This window comes from Bufo gargarizans, chromosome 7 (genome assembly GCF_014858855.1).
Source record: "Bufo gargarizans isolate SCDJY-AF-19 chromosome 7, ASM1485885v1, whole genome shotgun sequence".
NCBI lineage: Eukaryota > Metazoa > Chordata > Amphibia > Anura > Bufonidae > Bufo > Bufo gargarizans.
The window spans coordinates 116,831,795-116,849,833 of NC_058086.1; the positions used below are offsets into that span (position 1 = coordinate 116,831,795).

At 44.2% G+C, this 18,039-nt stretch overlaps 1 protein-coding gene across 2 annotated transcripts in view; it reads left to right on the forward strand.

Annotated features, from left to right (window-relative positions):
• Window positions 1–7,340: 7,340 nt before the first annotated feature.
• The window catches only part of LOC122943678 (beta-1,3-galactosyltransferase 2-like), a 97,450-nt gene continuing 86,751 nt past the window's right edge, over window positions 7,341–18,039 (forward strand). The window contains exons 1-2 of one of the 2 annotated variants that reach the window (XM_044301597.1): window positions 7,341–7,464; window positions 13,379–13,443. The gene's annotated coding sequence lies outside the window, so the exon portion shown is untranslated. The other variant, XM_044301598.1, reaches the window with a different exon arrangement.

Here is an 18,039-nt window from a genome sequence, read left to right on the forward strand (position 1 = left end):
TGGCACATTTTGGCCTCCGCTCCGCTCAGCAGGTGGACACCCGAACGCAGCTTGCAGCGTTTTCGTGTCCGCCTGGCCGTGCGGAGCCAAACGGATCCGTCCAGACTTACAATGCAAGTCAATGGGGATGGATCCGTTTGACGTTGACACAATATGGTGCAATTTCAAACGGATCCGTCACCCATTGACTTTCAATGTAAAGTCAGGAGTCCCTATTAATATACCATCAGATCGGAGTTTTCTCCGATCCGATGGTATATTTTAACTTGAAGCGTCCCCATCACCATGGGAACACCTCTATGTTAGAATATACCATCGGATTTGAGTTACATCGTAAAACTCAGATCCGACAGTATATTCTATCACAGAGGCGTTCCCATGGTGATGGGGACGCTTCATGTTAGAATATACTGAGAACTGTGTACATGACTGCCCCCTGCTGCCTGGTAGATGCTGCCAGGCAGCAGGGGGCAGACCCCCCCTCCTCCTGTAATTAACTTATTGGTGGCCAGTGCGGCCCCCCCTCCCTCCCCAGTATTAATTGTAGCCAGTGCGGCCCCCCTCCCTCTATATTCATCGGTGGCCAGTGCGGATTCCCAGTATTAAATATGACCAGTGCGGCCTCCCCCTCCCTCCCTCCCCAGTATTAAATATGACCAGTGCGGCCCCCCTCCCTCTATATTCATTGGTGGCCGGCCAGTGCGGATTCCAAGTATTATGACCAGTGCGGCCTCCCCTCTCCCCCCCCCCTAATTAAAATCCGCACTGGCCACCGATGAATATAGAGGGAGGGGGGCCGCACTGGCTACAATTAATACTGGGGAGGGAGGGGGGGCCGCACTGGCCACCAATAAGTTAAATACAGGAGGGGGGGGGGGGTCTGCCCCCTGCTGCCTGGCAGCATCTGCCAGGCAGCAGGGGGCAGTCATGTACACAGTTCTCAGTATATTCTAACTTGAAGCGTCCCCATCACCATGGGAACGCTTCTGTGTTTAGAATATACTGTCGGATCTGAATTTTCCGAAGTGAAAAATCAGATCTGAAATAAACAGTTATGCAAACGGATCCGTTCTGAACGGATGCAAGCGTTTGCATTATAGAAGCAGATCCATCTGTGCAGACACCAGACGGATCCGCTCCTAACGCAAGTGTGAAAGTAGCCTTAGAAGACGTGATGAGATTGGCGGATTGGTCCAGGGTGTCCACTTTTCTTGAGTTTTACTTTAGACCGGCACCACACGCATTTGATTCTTTAGTGGCTCAGCTTTAAACGAGCAATAGGAGCCACCGTGTCTTGTTATAAAATTGCAGGATTTTCCTAAAATATGACGTAAAGTCATGATTTTATCAAAGACACGGAGGTGAGTATTGCCCTCCCTGGACCCACCCTAAGTTTACGGCCTGGGTGAGTATGTAATGTCTGTTTACTCTATGGTCAAGATTTTGAGATTGTTAGTACTATTCTACAGGTAGGTCCTATGTTTTATGGTACACTGTATTGTTGTTATAGAATATTTTTCTTTATATCCTTCTTCCTAGGTTGAGAGGCTAAAGCTTCAATCACTGGTGTTCAACAGTTCATGATTGGTCAGATGTCCGATTGTTCTCCGCGGTCCAAGCCGACAGGTTTCAAGAGGTGTTTTTGTTACCCTATTGTTTCAACGTCAGTAGTTTCGGTTTTGATCAGTGCTGGTTGAGGCGCAAAGAAAGAGGAGGATCCCAGGCAGACAAGGACTGATATACTGGGATAAGGGGAGGAGCTGTTACTATGGTTTCCACTTTGTTGTACTTTTTTCTTTGCTGCTATGGTAGATTCATTAAAGAAGGTCAAAGCAATACTCGCCTCTGTGTCTTTAATAAAATCATGGCTTTACGTCATAATTTAGGAAAATCCTGCAATTGGCGCATGGCAAATGTGGTGCCAATATTCAAAAAGGGTCCAAAAACAGAGCCTGGAAACTATAGGCCGGTAAGTTTAACATCTGTTGTGGGTAAACTGTTTAAAGGTTTTCTGAGGGATGCTATCTTAGAGCACCTCAACGGAAATAAGCAAATAACGCCATATCAGCATGAGAGATCGGCCATGCCAAACTTATTTAATCAGTTTCTATGAGGAGGTAAGTTCTAGACTTGACAGCGGCGAATCAATGGATGTCGTATATCTGGACTTCTCCAAAGCATTTGACACTGTACCACATAAAAGGTTAGTATATAAAATGAGAATGCTCGGACTGGGAGAAAACGTCTGTATGTGGGTAAGTAACTGGCTAAATGATAGAAAACAGAGGGTGGTTATTAACGGTACATACTCAGATTGGGTCACTGTCACTAGTGGGGTACCTCAGGGGTCAGTATTGGGCCCTATTCTCTTCAATATATTTATTGATGATCTTGTAGAAGGCTTGCACAGTAAAGTATCAATTTTCACAGATGACACTAAACTGTGTAAAGTAATTAACACTGAAGAGGACAGTATACTACCACAGAGGGATCTGGATAGATTGGAGGCTTGGGCAGATAAGTGGCAGATGAGGTTTAACACTCACAAATGTAAAGTTATGCACATGGGAAGGAATAATGCAAGTCACCCGTACATACTAAATGTTAAAACACTCGGTAACACTAACATGGAAAAGGATCTAGGAATTTTAATAAACAGCAAACTAAGCTGCATAAACTATGTCAGATAGCTGCTGCCAAGGCCAATAAGATAATTGGTTGCATCAAAAGGGGCATAGATGCCCGTGATAAGAACATAGTCCTACCACTTTACAAGTCGCTAGTCAGACCACACATGGAGTACTGTGTACAGTTCTGGGCTCCTGTAAACAAGGCAGACATAGATGAGCTGGAGAGGGTCCAGAGGAGGGCAACTAAAATAATAACTGGAATGGAGCAACTACAGTACCCTGAAAGATTATCAAAATTAGGGTTATTCTCTTTAGAAAAAAGACGATTGAGGGGAGATCTAATTACTATGTATAAATATATCAGGGGTCAGTACAGAGATCTATCCCATCATCTATTTATCCCCGGGACTGTGACAAGGGGACATCCTCTGCGACTGGAGGAAAGAAGGTTTGTACACAAACATAGAAGAGGATTCTTTATGGTAAGAGCAGTGAGACTATGGAACTCTCTGTCTGAGAAGGTGGTGATGGGGAGTACAATAAAGGAATTCAAGAGGGGCTCGGATGTATTTCTGGACTGTAATAATATTACAGGCTATAGCTACTAGAGAGGGGTCGTTGTTCCAGGGAGTTAGTCTGATTGCCTGATTGGAGTTGGAAAGGAATTTTTTATTCCCCTAAAATGGGGAAAATTGGCATCTACCTCAGTTTTTTTTTTTGCCTTCCTCTGGATCAACTTGCAGGATAACAGGCCGAACTGGATGGACAAATGTCTTTTTTCGCCCTTATGTACTATGTTACTATGTTACATACGGAAATACTTTTACACAATAAGATTTACAATTACTTAGACTACAAAATAAAGATACTTCCAAGACCATTTGGTAACTAAACAAATACCGTATTTTTCGCCCCATAAGACTCACATTTTCACCCCAAAGTGGGGGAAAATGTCTCAGTGTGTTATGGGGTGAATACTAATAAGCACTTCCTTTATGAGGTATGGGGGTCCCATCTGAGGTCTTATTTATATTGGGGCTCTTATCTGAGGTCTGAATGGGGATCATTCACATTGGGGGTCTGATTTGAGGTCTGATTGTGGTTCTGATCTGAGATCTTCTTGGGGTCTGATTAACATTGGGCGTCTGATTAGGGGGTCTGATCTGAGGTCTAATGAAAAATATTTTTTTCTTATTGTCCTCCTCTAAAACCTAGGTGCGTCTTATGGGCGAAAAATACGGTAAATTCCTTAAAGGGGCTGTCTCACTTCAGCAAATGGCATTAATCATGTAGAGGAAGTTAATACAAGGCACTTACTAATGTATTGTTATTATCCATATTACTTCCTTTGCTGGCTGGATCCATTTTTTCATCACATTATACACTGCTCGTTTCCATGGTTACAGACAATCCTGCAATCCATCAGTGGTGGTTGTGCTTGCACACTATAGGAAAAAGCATCAGCCTGTCTGGTGGCCGGGACCATGGGAGCTCACATAGGCCAGTGCTTTTTCCTATATTGTGCAAGCACGACCACCACTGATTGATTGCAGGGTGGTCTGTAACCATGGAAACAAGCAGTTTATAATGTGATGGAAAAATGAATCCAGTGAGCAAAGGAAGCAATATGGACAATCACAATACAATAGTAAGTGGCTTGTAATAACTTCCTCTTCATGATAAATGCCACTTACTGAAGTGAGACAACCCCTTTAATCTTTACAGTATAGAGTAGATACCATGCATAATTTTTTTGGTGTCTCTCCAGTCCTTTTCTTTCCTTTAGCCCCTCCAGGTTTCTCTGGCACTTCTATTTTCATCTGTGTTCTCTTGTCTCTTCTGCCTCTCCTCTTCTTCCATCTTTCCTTACTCTTCCTCCTGTCTTTCTTCTTCTATCCCTCCTGTGTCTGTTTGGTCTCACATCCTGGCTTTTTATATGATTAACAGCCAGTTCTAGAATCTTCTAGAATTTTGCCTTGACACATCTGATTGGTTGTTCCCTATGGTTTTTAAGCAATATCTGGTTAACTGTTGAAGATTGATAGAAGTATCTGGAATGCCCAGCATTTACCTGCCCCACTAGCCACTGTACCACCTACTAGACAACTGTCACACATTCTTTAGGCAGTAGACAACCGTTTGCTGCCTTTGATGTGTTAATGGTCCTTTGTCCAGATAGACAGTACCTATTCATACTGGCTTGAGAAGTATAGGCACAATTTAACAGAAAGTTGCTGAAAACCTTACATACATACAGGATACCTATACAATATATGACTTACATTATTTTCCTATAAATTCCAAAAAATCTGTATTTCTTACAACGGGCAAATCAGAAAACCATAATAAATGATAGTGATTATACAGGTCTGCAGCTCAATATACTGATAAGAACTCATTACCAGCATCTACTGTAAGCTGTAAAATCATGATAATTATCACCAAAATAATGTAGTAATGTGCCACCAACCCCCAATAAATTACAGACACATGGAAAAATTGCCTATTTTTATGGAAACCCAGGGCGTGGCACCCAGCAGTCCGTGTGCCTGTCCTGACACCTACTCCTGCCCCTGCCTGGCATAGAGTTTAGTGTTCTTCAGGGAAGTGGCAAGGCTGGAGGAGAAACACCACTTGGCACAAAAAATGCGCGCTCCTGCCCGTATGCACTGCTGCTGCGGACCCATTCATAATATATACGCTCCTGCCCGTATGCACTGCTGCTGCGGACCCGTTCATAATATATACACTCCTGCCTGTACACACTGCTGCTGCGGCCCCATTCATAAAGTGTCTACAGTCTGTACTCCGCTGAGCAGCGCACAGGGAATGGTGCACTTTAGGGAGGGGAAACTATAATAAAAATACAAAATCCATTAATAAAGTATATTAGAAAAACTATTATTAGGGCATTAGGGACATCTTTTTAAAATTTTACTCAAAAGTTGAGTTACTCTTTAATGATAGATCTGGCCCATTGTGTCAGTCACTACTTATTGTGACATTCTCTTTCACTGTGTGTACATGTTGTCTCTTCTGCAGAATGCACACACGTGATGCATACATGTCTCTACGTGAACATATGAAATATATAATAGTAACCTGCTTATGAAAATGCTGTACCTACCCGAAAGCAGTGATTACTGGATTTATCCACATGTGCAGGATTCTGCCGTCTTAATATGAAATAATTAACTGTACGCTATTGTGAGAACTCTTATTATAACTGATAAATGCATGCCAATGGGGCATAGAACTACGAGCACATTTAAAGAAAGGTTAAAGAAAGCTTTGGCGGCACTAATTCCAACTGTAATTATTCATTAGCGTCTTCAATGAGTAATCTTCCTAAGCACTTTGCCTATTTAGCTACAAGCTGTGCAGGAAGTAGGCGTAAATACTGGATTTTCTTGTTCCAGTAGTCCCCAGCATCGCAGTGATCTGTATTGATGACATGCTGAAGAGATCTTTATCAAGTACTGCATGTTTTTATGGGTTTTTTTTTTAAAAAGCTCAGTTGAAAAAAAAAGAATTGTATATTCAAGAATTTTTTTTAGCAATATCCCCTTCCAATACGCCTCCCCCTCCCCAACCCACTTCTCTTCCCAACCAATGAAAAAAAGCAGAGGCAATACTTTATGCAATAATTAAAGGGGTATTACAAAATTTCAACATAGATGGCCTATCCTCGGGATAGTCCGTGAATCTCAGATTAATGGGGGTCTGGCACCTTGATCGGCACCGATCTGCTCTGGTGCCGTTAGCAGAACTACCCGCAGGAGAGCTGCCTTCTCTTCACAAAGCTGAGCAGCGGGGGTGCCAGGAGTCGGACCCCTGGCGATCTGATATTGATTACCTATCCTGAGTATGGGTCATCAGTTTAGGAAACGGGACAATTCCTGTAATGGCAGTGCTGTAGGCTACTGCACGTTGCAGGGCCGCACGGTTTTCACTGCAGCATGGCGGTGTACGCACAATGGTCTCAAAATGCTCTACAAGTCCCATTGCCGTCAGGCTGTCCTTCAGGTGCTATCATTTATTATTAAAACCTTTCCTTTGGTTTGAAACACATATGCGTCTTGTGCTTTTTAAAGGGAACCTGTCGCCAGTTATATTGCTGTCGTATTGAGCGGACTCAAGTGCTTGGCTCACGCTGGGGCTGCTCAATACAGATTTTAGCAAAACGAAAGCGACCCAGTATTTTACTCAGAGTCATTGTCACCAATTTTTATTGTCCTCAGATAGGACAGTATGAAACTGTTGACAGATTTCCTTTAAAATGAACTCATAAAAGTGCCATTCATTTAAAGTGCCGTTCACAGTATAGCGGCAGTGCTTGGTACTCCAGCTGCAATTAGACCAAGTGACCAATGGTGACATCCCTGGTCTAGGATGGAGCACACAGCTGATTGGCGGGAATCCCGGTTGTCAGACCCCCAATATTATTCTGCCGATATAATGCTTTAGCCCTAAAACAAAGTCTGAAATAAAGTCCTCGCCTCCGCCATTTATAATACTGGTGTTCTCTTATGTGGCAAAGGGGTCTTCGGCCTCCTGGTGTCCACCTTTTATTAAGGGGTGAGCTGTGTCCACTACAAAGCTGACAGAGGACCAGTGTGTCCCCTCAGTCTCAGAGCAGTGGGCTGCAGCCTGTGGGAACATACTGGTCCCCTCTGACTGTACCACATAGCACTTCCCCGTGGTGTCAGTCTATACTGCTTCTAGGGAACACGAATGCGGTAATACGGAGCCCAACACTAGCTGACTGCTGTGTACTCAGCTGCACAGCACACGCCTCCTACAGTGAAGGTGCCGGGAGCGGTCTGCAGCGGAGGTAAGTGGTCCTGCCAGGGGACGGCATTCCATAGAAGGGACGGGCTCGGCTATCCGCACTGCTGGGCTGTGTGCCAGTACGGTGGGCATTGCAGGTACACTTCTACAACTGGCAGTGGTGGGCATGGGGTGAAGCTGACAGCACGTCCCACAGACGGTGAGTAACTCCTTCCGTGCCTGCATGTGATGGCTGGAGGCAGGGCAGCATTCTCCAGTACCTGTCTTCAGAGGGGCTCTGACTAATGCCACTGACAGCAGGGGCACAACACGATGGACCCAATCCTGCAGTGTGACTTGTCACTGCTGGACATTACTGGTAGAGTGACACAGAAATGGTTCTTGCCATAGGATCCCTTCACAAGTGATAGGATATTTGTAAAAATCCCTTCTGGATAAATAACCCCATTCAGATGTGTGCAATGTATAATTGGTTGCTGAAATTTCCACATTAATTCTTCTATTATAGACGAAAATAGCCCAGCTTCTCAGAATACATAAATCAGTATAATCAAATAACAAGTGGATGCATAAAGATCCAAAGAAAGTCTATGCGCTTCGAGCTTTTTCGCTGTTTTTCATATTCCGAGATGCTGGTCTATGGGAGCTCAAGGGAGGGTGAGCTGGCTACAAACTGTGTTAGCTATTAATCCTATAATACATGATGAACATACCCTAACCCTAAGTTCAGACCTGAGCGTTTTACAGCGCGTTCCTACGCGCTGTAAAACGCTCAACAAGGAGAAACCAATGATTCCCTATGGGAATGGTTCTCACCTGGGCGTTTTACAGCACGTACGATCGCGCTGTAAAACGCCCGACGCTCAAACAAGTTCTTGAGCTTTTTTAGGGCGTTTTGTCGCGCGTTCCCGTACATTAGACTTTCGGGAACGCGCGACAATGTGTGTTCGCTTGTCTCTGTATGCGCGATTGTAAACGCCCGTACAATCGCGCATACGCTCAGGTCTGAACCCAGGGTTAGGTCCAGTTGGTTGGAATACACTCACATTTTAGCAGATGTATTAACCCCTTCAGGACACAGTCATTTTTCACCATCCCCACACAGTCAAATTTTGCTAATCTTTGTCACTTTGGAATGCTTTCTCATCCAAGCAATTCTGAGATTGTTTTCTCATGACACATCAAACTTCATGTTAGGGGTAAATTTGAGTTGATATGCTTTATCTTTACGAATAAAAAAAAATTTTTTTTACTGAGAATGTACAAATTAGCTATTTTCAAAATTTTTATTTCTCTGCCTTTAAGACAGAAAGTGATACCTCACAAAATAGTTATCAATTATTGTCTACTTTATATTGCTATCATTTTGTAAATGTCATTTTAGTTTTTTAGGACGTTAGAAGGCTTAGAATTTTAGAAGCAATTTTTAAAATTGTTATTTCTTTTTCCAAAACACACTTTTTAAGGACCAATTCAGTTACAAAGACACCTAGTGAGGCTTACATAGAAAAAAAAACGATAAATGATTTTACAAACTTTGTTAAACCATTACATATTTCACAAGAATTAAAGGAAAATGGAGGTGAAATTATTATTTTTTAGCAGATTTTCCATTTGAATCCATTTTTCCCGGAAGGCAGCAAGGGTTAACTGCAAAACATACCTCAATATTTATTACCCCGATTCTGCAGTTTACAGACACATCCCACATGCTCTATGGGGACACGGCAGCGGTCAGAAGCCAAGGAGCGCCTTATGGTTTTTGTAGGGCTGATTTTGGTGGACTGGTTTTTGGGTACCAAGTCACAAGGAACACTAAGGTACCCCTACAGTAGAAACCTCTAGGTAACCCCATTTTGGAATCTACACCCCACAAGGAATTTGTTGAGGCATCTACTGACATTCTTTAAACCCACAGGCATTTCATAGAATTTAGAAACACCTGGCTGTGAAAAATTAAAAATTTGATTTTTTCCATTGAAATGTTGCATAAGCCCTTTTTCAATTTCACATGGGGTAACAGGAGAAAAGGAAACTGCTGTTTTGGCACATGCCAGGGAACAGAAGGGAAGGAGCGCCATATGGTTGTTGAGTGCAAATTTTGTTGGAATGGTTTTTGGGCACCATGTCACATTCAAAGAGACCCTGACCCTATTTTGGAAACTACACCCCTCAACGATTTATTGAAGGGTGAAGTAAGTGCTTTGACCCCACAGGTGTTTCATAGAATTTAGAAATGGTGAAAATTTAGAAAATTAGAATTTTTTTATTTTCAAATGTTTTTATTTCAGGTTGACATAATAAAGGAGTACATACGGTGTGATATGATAAGTAGTACTTTACAGCATCATTTACAGCAAGTCTTCGTTAAAAGTCCCAACATAGACAATCGGAGTAATATATAGGTTCTATTATGTCAAACTTCCGACACATGGTTTTTAGAAGGGGAGTGAGGGGGAAAGGAGAGAGGAAAGGGTAAGAATGAGTTATGGGGGATTAGTAGTACAGAAACAATAACTTGACTCCTTGCAAACCGCAAGGTAAATAGAACATAACAGTAGCCCAACATGTTTACCTCTCCTCCTCAATTAGAGGAGTTAGAATCCAAGCAAGTTCATTTGAATTTAGATGGTCACTTGGACCTGAGCGTACCTTTGCAACCTCACTGACTAAATTTAAAACTTACACTTTTATTTCAATTCTCATTAAAAGTCCAAACAAACTTCTATAGAACATGTGTTAAAACTCTCAGGAATGGAATCAGGGGCATATGCTAATTTCATTGGTACATGTGTATATGTATTCACGTTCCGTACTACAGCTGATTAGCGGGGTTATCCCACCTCTAAATATCAAATTTTATAGTGAATACCCTGCCTCGATTCCTGCCTAAAAACTAACTCCTGTGTCCCTACATGTTTCGCCGAGCCTATCGGCGTCTTCAGGGGAAATTATACAGGTAATCACTGGGGGGCGGAGTCTAAGCTTTTAAATCCTAGTTTATTCTGGGTGAGGAATTCTGGACCAATCAGATGGCCATTAGGTTAAATGATAGACACAGCCTCCAATGGGCGGGTGCCTACACATACGTGGCATCTGTCCGCCCTCTGACGTCACCATCCTGAGTCGCAGGTTAACCACCGCATCCATCCTCGCTGATGCCGTTATCCCAAATGCGCCGCTCAACACTCCCTAGTCGGCGCACGAATACATCGTCTACTGATGGGCTTCTGCGCCTGCGCGCTAAAACCGTGTGCTTGGCTCGCCGATCTAGTGCGCGTGCGTGCGCACTTAGTATCTCTTTTACTCCTCTCTTTACATTGCGCATGCGTCCGCACTTAGAAAATCAGCCGTGGGAATCCTGCTGTTTCCAGTCCCGTTGCCACATTGGAGAAAAGTTATAAGTACTGTGCTAGCAATGGACCATAATGTATGCCTAACTACAATAGTGCTCATTTTATTATAGATGTTAAATCATATATATATTAGGGCTGCATGATATGGGAATTTTGTGCGATTGCGATTAGGGCCTTAAAAATTGCGATAACGATATGCGATGCGATATTTTAAGGGAATTGTGCTAGAGGTCTATTTGCTTGGATTTTCCCATATGAGCCGCTGACGCGGCTGGGTATGACATAGTTATGGGGGATCTGTGGATGACGCTGTGTTGTGGGGGATCTGTGGAGGGTGCTGTTATATGGGGGGATCTGTGGATGGCGCTGTGTTGTGGGGGATCTGTGGAGGGCGCTGTGTTGTGGGGGATCTGTGGAGGGCCCTGTGTTGTGGGGGATCTGTGGAGGGTGCTGTGTTGTGGGGGATCTGTGGAGGGCGCTGTGTTGTGGGGGATCTGTGGAGGGCGCTGTGCTGTGGGGGATCTGTGGAGGGCGCTGTGTTGTGGGGGATCTGTGGAGGGCGCTGTGTTGTGGCGGATCTGTGGATGACGCTGTGTTTGTGGGGGATCTGTGGATGGCGCTGTGTTGTGGGGATCTGTGGATGGCGCTGTGTTGTGGGGGGATCTGTGGAGGGCGCTGTGTTGTGGGGGATCTGTGGAGGGCGCTGTGTTGTGGGGGATCTGTGGAGGGCGCTGTGTTGTGGGGGATCTGTGGAGGGCGCTGTGTTGTGGGGGATCTGTGGAGGACGCTGTGTTGTGGGGATCTGTGGAGGACGCTGTGTTATGGGGGATCTGTGGAGGACGCTGTGTTATGGGGGATCTGTGGAGGACGCTGTGTCATGGGGGATCTGTGGAGGACACTGTGTTATGGGGGATCTGTGGAGGACGCTGTGTTATGGGGGATCTGTGGAGGACGCTGTGTTATGGGGGATCTGTGGAGGACGCTGTTATGGGGGATCTGTGGAGGACGCTGTTATGGGGGCTCTGTGGAGGACGCTGTTATGGGGGATCTGTGGAGGACGCTGTTATGGGGGATCTGTGGAGGACGCTGTTATGGGGGATCTGTGGAGGACGCTTATGGGGGACCTGTGGATGGCACTGTTATAGGGGATGTGTGCTGTGGGGGATCTGTGGAGGGCGCTGTGTTGTGGGGGATCTGTGGATGGCGCTGTGTTGTGGGGGGATCTGTGGAGGGCGCTGTGTTGTGGGGGATCTGTGGAGGGCGCTGTGTTGTGGGGGATCTGTGGAGGGCGCTGTGTTGTGGGGGATCTGTGGAGGACGTTGTGTTGTGGGGGATCTGTGGAGGGCGCTGTGTTGTGGGGGATCTGTGGAGGACGCTGTGTTGTGGGGGATCTGTGGAGGACGCTGTGTTATGGGGGATCTGTGGAGGACGCTGTGTTATGGGGGATCTGTGGAGGACGCTGTGTTATGGGGGATCTGTGGAGGACGCTGTTATGGGGGATCTGTGGAGGACGCTGTTATGGGGGCTCTGTGGAGGACGCTGTTATGGGGGATCTGTGGAGGACGCTGTTATGGGGGATCTGTGGAGGACGCTGTTATGGGGGATCTGTGGAGGACGCTTATGGGGGACCTGTGGATGGCACTGTTATAGGGGATGTGTGCTATGACACATAGGGCCATGAGGGGGGCCAGCATAAGACATATAGCATCTTATGCTAGTCCCCCTCATGGCCCTATGTGTCCTAAACGGCGCACATAACTGCCTTTGCGTGTAAAGTATTTTACTAGTGTGTGTGTGTGAAGCAATCTCTCTCCTATTGATAACAGGTCCGGCCTCTGTACTCACTCACTATGAATGCAATGCACTGCAGCGAGCGGCAGGCGGCAGCGAGCTGGCCGGCCGGCACGTGACTGACATCACTTAGTAACGCTCCTCCCACTTCAGGAAGCAGGAGCGTTACTAAGTGACGTCAGTCACGCGCCGGCCGGCCAGCTCGCTGCCGCTCGCTGTAGTGCATTGATCATGACAGTGAGTACAGAGGCCGGACCTGTTATCAATAGGAGAGAGATTGTTTCACACACACACACACTAGTAAAATACTTTACACGCAAAGGCAGTTATGTGCGCGGGGCCCCTTTATATATAATCGCTGCATTTTCGGGTCGGCCAAATCACAATATCGCATTTGCCGATTATCGCGATTCGATTATTTTTTCGATTTATCGTGCAGCACTAATATATATATATATATATATATGTATAAATATGCCTATGCCTCACTTGGCATTTATTCTACTCTTCTCCTTTTTACACCGCACTTATATCTATACTTAAAAGATCCTCCAAAGAGGTCTTACTGTATCCATTAACTGTATCAAGATGGAGAGGAGTTATGGGTACTGTACTCCAAATGGGACATAATATGTGCCTAGCTGGGCATCCATTATTATGCAGAGATGTTATTATTATTATAAATGGTGATTCACATATTTATGTATGTACTTATACCCATAATAGCTATTATTAGAGGGCTCATCAGATCTTCTACGGATCCTTCTTGTATTCACCAGTATCTATCAATATTTTTATTTTTATCCACAGAACCATCCACTCAGCGTTCCAGAACCTCACACAAGATCTGCACAGAGGAAGGCTTAGTACCCAAGGTAAGTTCTATATGAGGATGATTTACTTTCCTATATGTAGGGCTACTGAGAATAGATGTATAGTAACAGCCCATTACTGATATCCCCTTCCCCTCAGATATCCCTCCCATTTCTCTATAGTATGAGAACTAGTTTTGGGGGGAATTGTTCTACTCAAGTTCCTTATATTATTTATTATTTCTTCTCATTTCTATTAATATTTCTACAAACCAATAAACGCCGGATAATTTAAGCTCACAGAAATGAAGCAAAAATAAATCCTTCATTAAGCTCATTTGGGGCAAGAGAATGGAAACAATAGATCCATTTTGTCTCCTCTTGTTGTAATTTCCGGTCCATGCTGCCCTGTCTAGGAGATCCCCTAAGTCTCTGTATCCCCCAAATCTTTAAACCACTAGTTTTGCCACCTTGGCATATCTGTAAGTGTCTGGATAGTGATGTCTCCTCACTTGTATTCAGAACACTGAGATGTTTAGAAATCCTCCTCTTCAGTTCTTGAATCGTTTTTCCAATGAATAATTTCTCACATTCACATTGTATGCAATATACCACCCCGGTACTCTTGCAGTTAATAAACTCGTGTATTTTATATGTTTTACCATCTTGGTGATTCCTAAATTCTTTCTTAGGAATCATAAACTTACAAAAACTGCAGGCCCCGCACGGGTATGACCCTACTGTTTTCAGCCATGTTCCCTTACTTTTGGGGGTTCTTTGGGAGTGACTTCTAACCAGCATCTCTTTTAAATTGGTACCTCGTCTGTATGTGATACTCTGATTTTTGGGAAGGATCGGTCTCAAATCTTTGTCCACTTTCAGGATATGCCAGTGTCTCTGAAGAATCCTATAGATCTTTTTTTTCCACACATCAAAGGTCCCTATACATCTAATCACCACATCACCCTCCACTTTTTTCTTAGTGAGGAGTTCCTCTCGATTAGTGTTATTAGCTCTATTGTAGGCTCGGTGTAAGGCCTTCTTGGGGTATCCCCTCATTCTAAATCTCGAATATAGATTTTTACTTTCTTTTTGAAAGGTCTCATCGTCCCTGCAATTATGTCTGGCCCTCAAATACTGGCCTACGGGAATGCCTCTCTTTAACCACTTCAACCCCCCTAGCTGAAACACCCTTAATGACCAGGCCACTTTTTACACTTCTGCACTACACTACTTTCATCGTTTATTGCTCGGTCATACAACTTACCACCCAAATGAATTTTGCCTCCATTTCTTCTCACTAATAGAGCTTTCATTTGGTGGTATTTCATTGCTGCTAACATTTTTACTTTTTTTGTTATTAATTGAAATTTAACGATTTTTTTGCAAAAAAATGACATTTTTCACTTTCAGTTGTAAAATTTTGCAAAAAAAAACCCGACATCCATATATAAATTTTTCGCTAAATTTATTGTTCTACATGTCTTTGATTAAAAAAAAATGTTTGGGTAAAAAAAAAAAATGGTTTGGGTAAAAGTTATAGCGTTTACAAACTATGGTACAAAAATGTGAATTTCCGCTTTTTGAAGCAGCTCTGACTTTCTGAGCACCTGTCATGTTTCCTGAGGTTCTACAATGCCCAGACAGTACAAACACCCCACAAATGACCCCATTTCGGAAAGTAGACACCCTAAGGTATTCGCTGATGGGCATAGTGAGTTCATAGAACTTTTTATTTTTTGTCACAAGTTAGCGGAAAATTATGATTTATTTATTTATTTTTTTCTTACAAAGTCCCATATTCCACTAACTTGTGACAAAAAATAAAAACTTCCATGAACTCACTATGCCCATCACAAAATACCTTAGGGTGTCTTCTTTCCAAAATGGGGTCACTTGTGGGGTAGTTATACTGCCCTGGCATTTTAGGGGCCCATATGCGTGAGAAGTAGTTTGCAATCAAAATCTGTAAAAAATGACCGGTGAAATCCGAAAGGTGCTCTTTGGAATGTGTGCCCCTTTGCCCACCTAGGCTGCAATAAAGTGTCACACATCTGGTATCGCCGTACTCAGGAGAAGTTGGGGAATGTGTTTTGGGGTGTCATTTTACATATACCCATGCTGGGTGAGAGAAATATCTTGGCAAAAGACAACATTTCCCATTTTTTTATACAAAGTTGGCACTTGACCAAGATATTTCTCTCACCCAGCATGGGTATATGTAAAATGACACCCCAAAACACATTCCCCAACTACTCCTGAGTATGGCGATGCCACATGTGTGAAACTTTTATGCAGCCTAGATGCGCAAAGGTGCCCAAATTCCTTTTAGGAGGGCATTTTTAGACATTTGGATCCCAGACTTCTTCTCACGTTTTAGGGCCCCTAAAAAGTCAGGGCAGTATAAATACCCCACATGTGACCCCACTTTAGAAAGAAGACACCCCAAGGTATTCAATGAGGGGCCTGGCGAGTTCATAGAATTTATTTATTTTTGGCATAAGTTAGCGGAAATTGATTTTTTTTTGTTTTTTCCCACAAAGTCTCACTTTCCGCTAACTTGGGACAAAAATTTCAATCTTTCATGGACTCAATATGCCCCTCATTGAATACCTTGGGGTGTCTTCTTTCCAAAATGGGGTCATTTGTGGGGTGTTTGTACTGCCCTGGCATTTGAGGGTCTCCGCAATCATTACATGTATGGCCAGCATTAGGAGTTTCTGCTATTCTCCTTATATTGAGCATACAGATAATGAGATTTTTTTTTTCCGTTCAGCCTCTGGGCTAAAAGAAAAAAATCAACGGCACAGATTTCTTCATTCGCATCGATCAATGTGGATGAAAAAATCTCTGCCCAAAAAAAAAAAAAAAAAAAGAGGGGAAAGGCGTCTGCCAGGATATAGGAGCTCCGCCCAACATCCATACCCACTTAGGTCGTATGCAATGGCAAACCAGATTTCTCCATTCACATCAATCGATGTGGATGAATAAATCATTACCGGGATTTTTTATTTTTATATACAAAGTGTTTGCCAAAGCATATGAACACCACCACCTCCTCAGCTCATATGCCTCGGCAAACGTATCTTTTACTGCAGAGGAGAAATCTCGTCTTGCAGCGCCGCATACACCAACTTGTGTGCAATCTGACAGCAGCGCAATGCTTCTGTCAGAATGCACATCAGTGCTGCAGCTAGTCGATCGGTTGGTCCACCTGGAAGGTAAAAAAAAAAACAAAACAAAAAAACCAGGCCACAAACGCAATAATTTTATTAACTTTATAATAACTTTTGAACAGAACATATAAACTTTAACTTTTTGAACTGAACGTTAACCTTTTTGCTTACTGGTGATTTTTTTTTACCTTTATAGGACAAACCTCTCCTTCCCCATGGGACAATGTGCAAAGCGCAAATCGCCCAAAGATGTGGCGAAGTGCGTTATGCACTTTGTCCCAGGTGAAAGGAGAGGTTTGCAGCAGCTCTGTGTGACTGGGCCCTAATAGCCCTGTGTGCCTGTCCTGGTGAGATGTGATCCCTATGCTAGGTGTACCTGTGTGTGGTACTTCCGGAAACACTCCCCTAAGCATAGGGCAGGGTGGTCAGGGCAGTCAGGACAGAAATAGCGGGTGTCACGCCTTATTCCACTCCTGCTACAGACACGACATCTTTTTCGGGGTGACGGTTGGGTTGAGGTACCGGCAACGACATTGGGGAAATGTCGCTCGTGTAGACGGCTAACTACACTGGTGGATGGGGCCACGGAACCTCCTGGATACAGGAGGTTCTCGATGATCTCTTCCTGAAATTTGAGGAAGGATCCTGTTCTCCCAGCCTTACTGTAGAGAACAAAACTATTATACAGAGCGAATTGAATTAAATATACAGACACCTTATACCAGCGTCTAGTTCTGCGGGAAACTAAATACGGAGACAACATCTGGTCATTGAAGTCCACCCCTCCCATGTGAAGGTTATAGTCGTGGACTGAGAGGGGCTTTTCAATGACACGGGTTGCTCGCTCAATTTGGATTGTCGTGTCTGCGTGAATGGAGGAGAGCATGTAAACGTCATGCTTGTCTCTCCATTTCACCGCGAGCAGTTCTGCGTTACACAAGGCAGCCCTCTCCCCCCTTGCAAGACGGGTGGTAACGAGCCGTTGGGCGAAGCCCGCGCGACTAGTTTGCGCGGTGCCACAGCAGCCAATCTGTTCTAGAAACAAATGCCTGAAGAGGGCCACACTTGTGTAGAAATTGTCCACATAAAGATGGTACCCCTTGCCAAATAAGGGTGACACCAAGTCCCAGACTGTCTTCCCACTGCTCCCCAGGTAGTCAGGGCAACCGACCAGCTCCAGGGTCTGATCTTTTCCCTCATAGATCCAAAATTTGTGGGTATAGCCTGTGGCCCTTTCACAGAGCTTATACAATTTGACCCCATACCGGGCGCGCTTGCTTGGGATGTATTGTTTGAAGCCAAGGCGCCCGGTAAAATGTATTAGGGACTCGTCTACGCAGATGTTTTGCTCTGGGGTATACAAATCTGCAAATTTCAGGTTGAAGTGGTCTATGAGGGGCCGAATTTTGTGGAGCCGGTCAAAAGCTGGGTGGCCTCTGGGACGGGAGGTGGTGTTGTCGCTAAAGTGCAGGAAACGCAGGAT